The sequence below is a fragment of the Schistocerca serialis genome, chromosome 3, assembly GCF_023864345.2.
Source record: "Schistocerca serialis cubense isolate TAMUIC-IGC-003099 chromosome 3, iqSchSeri2.2, whole genome shotgun sequence".
Lineage (NCBI taxonomy): Eukaryota > Metazoa > Arthropoda > Insecta > Orthoptera > Acrididae > Schistocerca > Schistocerca serialis.
In genome coordinates, this window is record NC_064640.1 from 608,441,559 (window position 1) to 608,453,576 (window position 12,018).

Consider the following 12,018-nt stretch of genomic DNA (forward strand, 5'->3'; position numbering starts at 1 on the left):
CAGCGGGTGTACTTGGTTCAAATGGCTCTGAGCACTTTGGGACTTTTAACATCTGAGGTCATCAGTCCCCTAGAACATAGAACTACTTAAACCTAACTAACATAAGGACATCACACACATCCATGCCCGAGGCAGGTTTCGAAACTGCGACCGTAGCAGTCGTGCGGTTCCGGACTGAAGCGCCTAGAACGGCTCGGCCACCGCGGCAGGCCGGGTGTAATTGCAACCACATTTAACAGCACTGTAGCACACGCAATCTCACGCTCCGCAGTGGCATTGCGACTGCATGAGGATAGTCTCTCTGCCCGACGACCAGTACTTTGTGTTCCGTTGAAACGCACACCTCGGCGGCGACTTACCAAGAGCACAGGGAATGAACCAACGAGGAACGGCGTCGCGTGCACTTGTCGAATGAGAGTAGATTCATTCTGAGTAAAAATTCTGGACGCACGCTCATATCGCGAGAGGCGATAACACGTAATGCATCCAGGCACAATGCCCAACAGATTCGTTTTGGCAGTGCACTTGTTATGCTGTGGGCAGGTTTAATTTTGCGTGGGGGTACTGTCCTCCAAATCTGTGAACACAGTACACTCACCGACCAACGTTATTGTGACCCTGCTCTGTTTCCCCATATGCTTCTTTTCAGATGTGCATTGGGCCCTGACTGTATTTGTATGATTGACTATCCCCAACTGCATCAAACAGCGCACGATCAGCTCTTGGAATGAGAGGATATTGGGTGAATGGACTGGCCTGGCCGTTTCCACGACTTGATCAAGTCGAGCAGCTGTGGAACACGTTGGGGAGACGTGTTGTAGCACATCCACATGCACCAACGACCCTCCAGCTGCTGTCAGCCGCGCTGGTGGACGAATGTTACGCCCAACCACAAGAACTCCTTACCAGCCTTGTGAAAAGCATAGGATCAAATATCGTTCAAATGGGTCTGAGCAATGTGGGACTTAACTTCTGAGGTCATCAGTCCCCTAGAACTTAGAACTACGTAAACCTAACTAACCTAAGAACATCACACACATCCAGGCCCGAGGTAGCATTCGAACCTGCGACCGTAGCGGCCGCGCGATTCCGGACTGAAGATCCTTTATCATTTAGCTACAATATAACAGGTCAGCAACGAAAAGCAGTTAATTCCATAAATTGTCTGGTGGTAGGCATTACGGGGTTGGGTTTTGTGGGGGAGGAGACCAGACAGCGAGGTCATCGGTCTCATCTGATTAGGGAAGGATGGGGAAGGAAGTCGGCCTTGACCTTTCAAAGGAACCATCCCGGCATTTGCCTGGAGCGATTTAGGGAAATCACGGAAAACCTAAATCAGGATGGCCAGACGTGGGATTGAACCGTCGTCCTCCCGAATGCGAGTCCAGTGTGCTAGCCACTGCGCCACCTCGCTCGGTAGGCATTAGGAGTGATTTAAAATGGAATGATCATATAAAGTTGATCGTCGGTAAAGCAGACGCCAGACTGAGATTCATTGGAAGAATCCTAAGGAAATGCAATCCGAAAACAAAGGAAGTAGGTTACAGTACACTTGGTCACCCACTGCTTGAATACTGCTCACCAGTGTGGGATCCGTAGCAGATAGGGTTGATAGAAGAGATAGAGAAGATCCAACGGAGAGCAGCGCGCTTCGCTACAGGATCATTTAGTAATCGCGAAAGCGTTACAGAGATGATAGATAAACTCCATTGGAAGACTCTGCAGGAGAGATGCCCAGTAGCTCGGTACGGGCTTTTGTTGAAGTTTCGGGAATATACATACACCGAGAAGTCAAGCAGTATATTGCTCCCTTCTACGTTTATCTTGCGAAGAGACCATGAGGATAAAATCAGAGATATTAGAGCCCACACAGTGGCATACCGACAATCTTTCTTTCGACGAACAATACGAGACTGGAATAGAAGGGAGAACCGATAGATGTACTCAATGTACCCTCCGCCACACACCGTCACGTGGCTTGTGGAGTATAGATGTAGATGTAGATGTAGAAGCGCCTAGAGCCGCTCGGCCCCCGCGGCCGGCAGGAAATTTACTTGCTAATCGTGGTGACCGTGCTCCCTATAAAGAACCTCGTTCCGTCCTTTTTAATGCCCAGGTCACTATCGTAAATCGCGATGACTTTAGTGTATTTATAGTTCTGGAATAAAAGTGTCATTTCTGTTCGTCTCATCGTTCATTTCTTTCTTACGTTCTATAGCAGTTCTCTTTAAGTGTGATCCAAATTTCATTGAGCTATGTTACTTGACACTGACATATCATGCGAAATTTACTTTCGTCCTTAAATTTTGCACACAAGACAATTATGTATTTAAGCATGTTGTTCTGCCTGACGAGCAAAATGCTCATACTACCTCCAAAGGCCGTCGACTTCAAGGATATGGACATCCTGAGAGAAACTAAATGTAAGATTTAAGCATTGCCAACCATCCCTTTAAAATAAATCGCTGAGGTAATGTTTCAATTAAACAGATTCAAGCAGTGGAAAGTGGCAGTTGGTTTTAGAAAGGTAGCGTACGTAGCATAATAGAACAAATATTAAAGAACTACTGGTAACATTTTAGATATAATGTAATTTTTTATTCACAGATTCACCGACTTTGACATAAACGTTCTGCTCGTATAATAGATAAGAAGAAGAAGAAACTTGGGCTTGCAGTAGTATTTGGCAAGATCTGAAGCAGTACATGAATGTAATAACAAGAAGTTAGTGACTGAAATATCTAAAGCTGCAGACAAGTCGGTGAGCCTGGAAGAGGCCGTGCTCCAACAGCCAGATTGAGGTCCGCACTTATACCTACGACAGACGAAAATAGCTACGCAATTACGCACCACGATTAGCACTCGAAATTGGAAGTCGTGCTTCTTCTTTCTGGCGGCTGCGTCGCACGCAGAAGGGTCGAAACGAAAAGTAATTCCAGTTAGCAGTAACCCAATTGGCTAGCATCACGCGGGGAAGGGCTAACAACATATGTCGTGGCCAATGACCTGCTTCATTTCCGGACCTGTCTACTCCTCAGCGTTACTGTAGGCCTTGTAACGTCGCCTCGCAGGACGACGCAATTGCAATACATGTCTCCACCTGTAAAACCGAGACAACGCTACGTCTCTGTATCTTTACGAATCAACACTGTTACGCAAAATTAGACTCTCAAATGCTTAATGCAGTTTGGCAGCACGTGCACGATGAACCGTTTGTGACTCTACCGTGGTACTTGAGACTCACCACCAAGGATTTATCGGAGCCATGCCACGCAGAACTGTTGTTGTATTATGTTCCAAACATGGATCTATTGGGTATTACGCAAGTGGTCGTAGTGTTTCGACTCATCACTTGCTGTTGATCTCCACAAAGCAGAACCCTTGCGAAAGAGACAAATAAAGTACGATGTAGCCGTGAAAAATTCGTATAAATGTTATGTCTTATTAAAACCGTAGCAAGTTGAATCACGGACTAGTCAGCAGCTGTCAAGCTCTTAACAGAATTGAGCGTCGCTAAAGAAAAGAGGCAAAGTTTTCCGTTTAAATATATTTAGCACCGATGAAAAAATGTACTACTTAGTTCGTGTTTCCTACTGTTTTACGTGATACTGAAACGTTTGGTAAAGATTTTCCAACTTCAGTTTCCTGTTGCCATAAGAATAACCGAAAACTTCCCCTTGCAAATTTTTAAACCATAACTTCTTGTCAGATTTGCTGCGTCTATATGTGAACGTATTTTTTCCAACAGAAAGAACTGAATGTTGTGGAAGCATACTTTTTATAGCAAAAGTAAAATCGCATTTACTATCTAAATAGTTAATTAGTTAATGAAAATACTTAACCTTTGTCTTAAGAGCATCTCGTGACTATTTGCGCCGGCCAGAGTGGCCGTGCGGTTCTAGGTGCTACAGTCTGGAACCGCGCGACCGCTACGGTCGCAGGTTCGAATCCTGCCTCGGGCATGGATGTGTGTGAAGTCCTTAGGTTAGTTAGGTTTAAGTAGTTCTAAGTTCTAAGGGGCTGATGACCTCAGAAGTTAAGTCCCATAGTGCTCAGAGCCATTTGACTATTTGCATAGATGAGAACTGATGGAAAATATACAGGTCAGGAACAGTGTGAAATGCTTGTAATGGTGTTGCAGGAGACACTGTTCTGAGAAACAATTGTTATGAAAGAAGGTCGATTCGCTCCGCAGTTTCAGAGGTCTTTAGTACTGAAGTTAGCCAACCAGGTCGTTGAGCACACAAATTCAAGCACCTGCACGCCCTAGAATGCGGTAGTGCACAGACATCTGTGGTTCCGCGAGTTATCACTTGTTGACATACTCATTACCACTTAAAATGTACCTTTCTCCGGAAGTGATAAATTTAAGCTAGAAGAGTAAAAGCTACGTTTGTTCGATGTGAGGAAGTCAAACGAAGAACGCGTTTGGCGACAACACCTCTGGCAGGCTGTTTGAATTTGTACGGGAGACGGCCTCAATGGCTAACTTCAATGCTAAATAACTCTGAAATGGTGCAAGGTATAGAACTTTTTCTTAACAATTATACATCAGAAAAACATCCCCTGCAAACACACTTGCAAGCTTTTAAGAATCTTTCTGACCAGTAAAGTGTCTATTTGAAGTGTCTAAAGACATAAGGGGTGAAAGAATTAATAAGTTATCGTCTGGTCAACAATAAGGTTAACTTGCCGAAAGAAATGAAAACTTCCCTGGGTCATTCTGCATATTTCTTCATACTTAGTGCAGGTTCCATTGTAGAGCTACACATGTTTTGAGTCATAGTATTCAATCTAAGATTTACTTAGTAATTTCACACTAAATTTTTAGCTATACATGCAGAAAGTTACTGCGACAAAAAGAAAAGCACAGTACAGTAATAAAAATAAGTTGCAGAACTTGTCCCATAATGCTCTTTAAGCTGGACAAGAAAATAAAATAAGTTTTACTAGGCTATAGTATTCTGACATTAAGAGAGCTGAAGTAACACATTAGTATATAAATCTGGTAAAGCCACAGAATTTTTCTCTGTTTGCAGCTCTATGATTATCTAGCACAAAAAGTTAGAGACAAATTAGAAAAATATGAACGGTTAACTGTTATAAAGATATGAAGTTCTGATTATGGAGATCTTTTCAGTCGACCGCCACTCAGTTAGTGGTTAAGAGTCGCTTAAATAACCAAGAAATATTTAAATTACTTTACATTGCAGCTTACACATGAATTTACATTTCTAATTCTAACTGATCGAAAATATGGCTTAACGCGTTGACTAATTCGTTGGAACTTTTGAACACGAAGTAAGCTTCAACCAGAAAACGTCTTAAGCATTCAGGTGTCCACTGGACAATAGAAGACCTCGCCATTACGAATCAACGGGAGACGCCCAAGAACCTAATTGTGCAATGTAATGTAATTTTTAAAGAGCATACTATTATTCGCGAAGAGTTCTAGTTGCATGAAATAATAGTCGGTAATTAAACATATTTATTCTGTATATGACATGGAGTGGCGTACACAGACAGCCACACATTCGTAACAATGAAACATCATCACATTCTGAAAATAAATGTAGTTGAAAATAAGAAAATTAGCAACTCCAACATATTATGAAATTAAGTACTCTCGACAATAAGACCACAACGTATCATAGTGTCGAGGAAGAGAGGTTATGAATAAAGTCATGATGGACAGCCCTCCAGATACTCATTAGTCAAGTGGCAGGCTTCAAGATTCTCTCGTGGTACCAAACCTCCATAAATGTTTCCCAGTCTAGTCACAAGTCCGTAGAGAGCGGTATAGGTGACGTGCAATACAACTGGTCATACCTTCCCACGCGAGACTGCAAAAGTCGACCCTTTCTTAAATTACCTTAATGAATCGGCGCATAGGATTTCATCCGGTTGTTCTCCATAGATGTCTCGTTGATGTTCTCCCTGAAAGTAGTTCTTATAGCGCACTGGATGTGTTCGAAAATGTAAGCATGTGACGTGTGTCTATTAATTGGGAGTGCAGGTAGCTAATCTATTTGAAAAAAGGGCCAGGATGCAATTATGGTGAATTTAATAGCAAACACTTTATAACAGTTTACAATTAAGCACTTAAAACAATTTAGCACAAAAGGTACTAAAAACACAGCACGGTTCAGATGAATAGTGCAGAGAACAGTATTGGATTCTACCCTATCGCCAACTGACTAGATTGTCGAGCAGCAGAAATCTCGTGCATATTTCGTAAAATTTTGTAGCTGTTCATATGTGATTGGTAGCTGAATAATTTTCAATGGTTTTCAGATTTAACAGGTTTACTATGTAGTGGTATTGTAGTATTAAAACTTTAAAAACAAATAGGGTCCTGGCTGGCTCTGAGCACTATGGGACTCAACTGCTGAGGTCATAAGTCCCCTAGAACTTAGAACTACTTAAACCTAACTAACCTAAGGACAACACACACATCCATGCCCAAGGCAGGATTCGAACCTGCGACCGTAGCGGTCGCGCGGTTCCAGACTGTAGCGCCAGAACCGCTCGGCCACCAGCGGCCGGCAATTAGGGTCCTCCTAGCGTGTAATATGCCAAAGGCTGACTTTGATGTTTAATATTTTCTGCATGAAAGAAAATTTTCAGTTCAGCGCGTGAGTGTATGTGGTTCCTCTACGCGTAGATCGCCAAGGAAGATTATTTCTTATGAAGGCTTACGAGACCTCCAGGTTTTGCCGAGACAGTCCAGGTTTTCGCATAGGTGTCCGGGTGTCGCGAGAAAAATCATTCGGAAAACATAATTGTCTCATTTTCAATCGAGAAACAAAATCCGTGAGATAATATTTCACATATAGTTATATTTTTGGGAAAATTAAATTTACTGGAAGTAGAACATTATACAAACATATATTTTCACTATAACCCCTATACCTACCCCCGCCTCTTAACTTGCCGACCTTCCACGTCATGGCCCTCGAGGCAAGTAAAACCAAAATAAAGGATGTATAAAGGAGCATCACTTAAACCCTTTCATCTAACGGAACTGCAGCCGTAAGGAAGTTAATTTTGCGAAGAACGTGAACGATGCAACGTGTGTTAGCAGTGCTGCGCTACGGTCGCAGGTTCGAATCCTGCCTCGGGCATGGATGTGTGTGAAGTCCTTTGGTTAGTTAGGTTTAACTAGTTCTAAGTTCTATGGGACTAATGACCTCAGAAGTTGAGTCCCATAGTGCTCAGAGCCATTTGAACCATTTAGCAGTGCTCATTGGATATTGTTTCGCATGTAAGCACGCTTGTCAAATAGTCTGCCGTCAAACGAAATCCTAAATTTTAGTATGAAATGTGTAATTTGTATCTGATTACTGATAAGGAATGTTACACAGTTATTAGGATTAGGAAATTGTACCCAAATACCTAGTAAGTGACTAAATATTACAAAAAAATATATGCAGGCTATTACAATAAAAAGCTTACATCAGCCATTTTTATTTCTGAAGAAAAGAATTTTATTTGTGAGTGATGTAACTACATGTTCCTTTCAATTCACAAACTGAAAATACATTCTTGCTATGGTTTTTCATCTCTTGTATCACCATAGGCCTGTTATTAGTTTCAAAAGAAACGTAAGTATAGGAGTAGTAATGAAGTTCGGCATAAAGCTGAAACAGAAGACTCTCGGCATTTTTGCTTTGAAATCTGGTCAGCCTATTCTTATGGCTCGCTTACATCTCCTCACTCCAACGATTCACTACTGTGCCATATGGCCCATTCGTTACCTATGCCTGCGTGGGAAACGGTTTAGCCGCCGGTGTGACCGAGCGGTTCTAGGCGCTTCAGTCCGGAACCACGCGACTGCTACGGTCGCAGGTTCGAATCCTACCTCGGGCATGGATGTGTGTGATGTCTTTAGGTTAGTTCGGTATAAGTAGTTCTAAGTTCTAGGGGACTGACGACCTCAGATGTTAAGCCCCATAGTGCCTAGAGCCATTTGAACCATTTGGAAACTGTTTATCATTCGCTGATGCTGTATTCTAGTGCTGCTTAAGGAAGCGGATTATTTATGCTAACTGCAGAGTCTCAATAAAATGTAAAAATTTAGGAAATAAAACTCTGCCTAGAAGAAGAGAAACCTCACAAGGTTCAGCTATTTGGATAAGGTGCGCATGTTACACACTGGTGAAGTCCTTCACAGCTTCTATGGGCAGTACCATAGATGAGTGAGCTGAACAGAGAGTGAGCACGACATGTCAGTCGAGATATTTCGCACAGCTTAAGACAGAGCATTTGGTCTTACAATTCAGCTTCGGAACTTCATTACAGAAGTGACACCACTTCGGATTTTACGTGGATGTAGAACTCACGTTATATATTTCCATGAATCGAAATGGTCGAATTCGCCCACGATAATTAGTGTGCCGCACATCATCCTACTAGACTCGTCTAATGTGTCGGTAAATAATACAATCTGTGATGTGATGTTAATGTCTATGGAGTCTATGACATAATTAGCCATCAGTGTCGCTAGATATAGGATTAATTTGACAAGTCAGTACTCTACGTGAATGCAGCTGTATAGTCAAAGATGTTGACCGTATTCTACATACTGGAATTATGTACACAGTGAATGATACAATGAACTGTACTGAACTACAGTAACATAAATCACCAAAAAAAAATCAACAGTCACAGATTGTTCTACATCTTAAGCTACGTTATAGTCTGTAAGTCACTGTGGAGTTGCCAAACAGAAAATGGCCAGTTTACCAAACACTAAGCTCTATCACAGTTAACATAACAGATGGAGAGTGTGATGAATGATTTACTAGGCTTACTGACTTCCTACTGTGATTCCAATTAGAATCAAACTAAATGTCAACTAAAAGTATGAGGTTAAGTGGATAGCGTCGTCATTGGAGTCGTGTCTTTCTTTGTAGATCTTCCTCCAGTAGATGGTGCAAAGGTAAGACGCGGGATTGGTATTCATGAGAAGCATAGTTAAAATCTTCGTCCAGCCATCTAGATTTAAGTGTTTCGTGATTTCCCTTAGTGTCTTAAACTAAGTACCGGAATGGTTTCTTTGAAAATGCACACACGATTTCTTTCCTAACCTTATCAAATCCGAGCTTGTGGTCCGAATGTAATGACCTCCTCGTCAAAGGTACGTTAAACCTTAATCTTAGGTGCGTTCTTTCCGGTGGATGGTAGCAACCTACTACAGTCTGCCGAGCATGGCAATTACACTCTAAGACAAAAATACGACCCACCACGAAGGAATTATGCGAATGGGACGGAAATCAGCATATATAATGTACATGTAAAAACAAACAAATGATGATAATTTCAGGAAAATCGTGTGATTTATTCAAAAGGAAGAGCTTCAAAAACTCAGCGAATCAATAACGCGTTGGTACATTAATGCAGTTACTCGGCTGTACATTGATTGATAGAGTTGTTGGATGTCCTACTGAGAGATATCGTGCCATATTATATCCGATTGGAGCGTTAGATCGTCAAAATCACGAGCTAGTTGGAAGGCCCTGCCCATAATGCTCCGAACATTCACATTTGGAGAGAGATCCGGTGGCCTTGCTCGCCGTGACAGGGTTTGGCAGGTACGAAGACAAGCGGTAAAAGCTCTCACCGTGAGCGGGCGGGAATTATCTTGCTGAAATGTAAGCCCAGGATGGGTTGCCATGAAGGGTAACAAAACGGTGCATAGAATATCGTCGACGCACGGCTGTGCTATAAGGGTGTCACGGATGACAATCAAAGGGGTCCTACTATGAAATGACATAGCACCCTACATCATTACTCCTTGTCAGGTCGCATGGCGAGCGGCAGTCAGGTTGGTATCCTACCGCTGTGCGGAGCTTCTACAGACACGTCTTCGGCCTGAAATGTGATTGATTGGAATGGAATTATTTTCAGTGATGAATTTCGCTTCGATGACCAGCGAAGACGTGTCTTGGAACGCCCCAGACAGCGATAAAATACCAACCTGACTGTCACCAGCCATACGGCCCACCAACCAGGACTAATGGTCTGGGGTGCCATTTCTTTTCATAGCAGGACTCATTTGGTAGGCATCCGCGGCACTCGTACAGCGCAGTGGTACGTCGACGATATTCTACGCTCCGTTTTGCTGCCCTTTATGAAAAGCCATCCTGGGCTTACGTATAAACAAGATAATGCTCGCCTGCACGCGGCGACAGTTTCTAATTTTTGTCTTCGTGCTTGCTAAGTCCTGTTTTGGCCACCGAGGCCCCAGGATCTCTCCCCAAGTTAGAAGGTCTGGACAATTAATAGTAGGGCCCTCCACACAGCTGGGGATTTTGAGGATCTGACACCAGTTGCAAAGGTCTAGCACGGTATCCCTCAGGAGGACATCCAGCAACTCTGTGGATTAATGCCAAGCTGAAAAACTTCTTGCATAAGGGCCACAGCTGTATCAACGGGTTATTAATTTGATCTACTGATCAATTTGTGAAGCCCTTGATCATGAATAAATCACTAAGTTTTTCAGAAATTGTAATCATCTGTTTCTCTGTAATGATTCCTATGTGGTGGGTCGCTTCTTTTTCTTTTTTCTTTCTTTTTTTCTCTTTTATTCTTGAGTGCCGCACAAATATTCAACATTTAATTCGCGGTGAAACTGGGCAGTATCCATCAGAAGTGATATACCTGCTCCAGTCTACTCGTGGTGAGTGTCAGTACCATAAGTTCCGTAACGAGCAACAATTAGTTTAAGTTTGAAGACTGAGACTTCGCATTTGAATAAAAATTAAATGAAAATAAGGTTGTGCTATTTTTCACAAGTTGTGATGAGTTTGTACTCTATTTCCGCAAATTACTTATTTACGGAACATAATTGACAACATTACTCGCATTTTAATGTAGTCATTATGAGAAAACAACAATTTATGTGGTTATCCTTAAGTACAGCAAATCCGTTTATCAACAGACATCGCTAGACACGAAAAGCTAAACGTTGTAGTTTTCTGAAAATGAGATAGTATAGAGAACTTAGTGTTTGAATCGTATTTCTTGGCTTTTTATCTGCATGAACGGCGAGAAATATTTCGGATGTAAACCGGGCTGGACTAAATTACTACTATGTAGATGAAGTTCGGGTACTAGACGGACTTAAGAAACGTTCGTGATAAAATGAAGACCATCATTGCGGATATTTTATGAAAAGCGACTGGTGTAAAGAGGCGCGGTGTCACGTCGCAAGCTGAACGTAATTCCCACTGACGGCTTTATTTGATTCCCATTTTGATGTTGACGTGGTGAGCTTTGCGACAGCGCTGCCTGAGTCTGCAATTTGTCACAGGACATTATGATGGTTAGAGACTTCGAGAACTCCATTCTGAGTCTGTAGTTCTTGTAAAGTCACGCTAGATTTATACCATGTCCCGAAACTTTATGATCATAATTATACAAATGGTAGAGGATTCTATACAGGGTACATTGAGGTAAGTGATTCATGATGAGAAAGGAATATTTAGTTCTTTCCATTAACTGATATTCATAATTACACCTTACAGTAACACGTTGAGCTCATAAGAACTGTTCAACGTCAGTCTTAAGTCATTCAGTTACAATGGCCAGTAAAATTTTATCTCGTCTCTCAAATAGAATTGGTTCACGTTGTACAACGAGGCAAACGCTCGGCTTTTCTGTTTCTACCAGGCTTTTACATATTAACGAATTCATGTAACACTATAGGAAAAATAGAAAGGTTGAAGCCTGGCATTCCACATGAGCAAGGGATCACGTCCAAAACCAACGATGAGGGTGCACTGTTGTGTTGAAACCTTACCTTCAAGTGGAAGACGAGAGGTACAGTATCTAAAAAATATGCCAACACGTTTACAATGAAGACAAACAAAAATGCATATTCAAATGGGATGGCAGGAAAATAGCATCCTATTACCTGATCTTGTACAATTCAAGGGCGCAAGTTCATGGAAAATCGTTGCTGGTGATATTAAACGAGGTAGGCGAATAGATTTTCATCACTCCAGGAGTGACTGC